This window comes from Suricata suricatta, chromosome 14 (assembly GCF_006229205.1).
Source record: "Suricata suricatta isolate VVHF042 chromosome 14, meerkat_22Aug2017_6uvM2_HiC, whole genome shotgun sequence".
In the NCBI taxonomy this organism is placed as follows: domain Eukaryota; kingdom Metazoa; phylum Chordata; class Mammalia; order Carnivora; family Herpestidae; genus Suricata; species Suricata suricatta.
Genome location: NC_043713.1, coordinates 38,425,214 through 38,426,824, shown reverse-complemented (window position 1 = coordinate 38,426,824; position 1,611 = coordinate 38,425,214). Strand labels below are relative to the sequence as shown.

At 48.7% G+C, this 1,611-nt stretch overlaps 1 pseudogene; it reads left to right on the top strand.

Annotated features, from left to right (window-relative positions):
• The first annotated feature begins 375 nt into the window (after nucleotides 1-375).
• On the top strand, nucleotides 376-1,399 carry LOC115277620 (annotated as a pseudogene).
• The last annotated feature ends 212 nt before the right edge of the window (nucleotides 1,400-1,611 follow it).

Sequence of the window (1,611 nt, the reverse complement as noted above, 5' to 3'; positions counted from 1 at the left end):
CTTATTTCGCTTAGCATGACACCCTCAAGGTCCATCCACTTTCCTACAAACGGCTATATTTCATTCTTTCTCATTGCCATGTAGTACTCCATTGTGTATATATACCACATCTTCTTGATCCACTCATCAGGTGATGGGCATTTAGGCTTTTTCCATGTTTTGGCTATTGTTGGCATTGCTGCTATGAACATTGGGGTTCAATTTAGATCTCTCATTCAAGATCCATTTTGGCTATACAGATACATGCACAAAGAGAAAGATGCTGAAAAGCACTTTCTTTATATTTTTCTAATAGAGGCACATACTAAGGAGACATAGCCCATTAATAATTCAAAAATGTCTCCAAGTCCTTTAAAATAATGAGATGCTTGTGAGCTTTTAAAGTGCTCTCAAAGCTGTGACTGCCTGCAGGGCTTCCAGCTGACCCACTCACTGGGTGGGGGCACAGGCTCTGGAATGGGCACCTTGCTCATCAGCAAGATCCGAGAAGAGTATCCCGACCGCATCATGAACACCTTCAGTGTGGTACCTCCACCCAAAGTGTCTGACACTGTGGCTGAGCTCTACAATGCCACCCTCTCCATCCATCAGTTGGTAGAGAACACTGAAGAGACCTATTGCATTGACAACGAGGCCCTTTATGACATCTGCTTCCGCACTCTCAAGCTGACCACACCAACCTATGGGGACCTGAACCACCTTGTCTCAGCCACCATGAGCGGCTCACCACCTGCCTCCGCTTCCCTGGTCAGCTCAATGCAGACCTCCGCAAGCTGGCAGTTAACATGGTGCCCTACCCACGTCTCCACTTCTTCATGCCTGGCTTTGCACCTCTGACCAGCCGTGGAAGCCAGCAGTATCGGGCCCTTACTGTGCCTGAACTCACCCAGCAGGTCTTCGATGCCAAGAACATGATGGCCGCCTGTGACCCCCGCCATGGCCGTTACCTCACTGTGGCTGCTGTGTTCCGCGGGCGGATGTCCATGAAGGAGGTAGATGAACAGATGCTCAATGTGCAAAACAAGAATAGCAGCTACTTTGTGGAATGGATCCTCAACAATGTCAAGAAGGCTGTCTGTGACATCCCACCCTGTGGCCTCAAGATGGCAGTCACCTTCATCGGAAATAGCACGGCCATCCAGGAGCTCTTCAAACGCATCTCAGAGCAATTCACAGCCATGTTCCGGCGCAAAGCCTTCCTCCACTGGTATTCAGGTGAGGGCATGGAGGAGATGGAGTTCACTGAAGCTGAGAGCAACATGAACGACCTTGTCTCCGAGTACCAACAGTACCAGGATGCCACCGCAGAAGAAGAGGAAGATTTTGGCGAAGAGGCTGAAGAGGAGGCCTAAGGCAGAGCACCATCACCTCAGCCTTCTCTGTTCCCTCAACCTTCTTCTCAACTGCCCCTGTCCTCTCTCTCAGAATTTGCATTTTCTGCCTTTTTTTTTTCCCTTTTTTGGAGAAGGGTTCCTAGAACAGTGCCTGGCACATAATAGGCACTCAATAAATATTTGTTGTTTGTTGAATGTCTCCTCTCTTCCACTTTGGGAAAACCTAGACTTCTACCATTCTGGGTAACCCGGTATTCCCTTTAGGTGTCTACTTCTT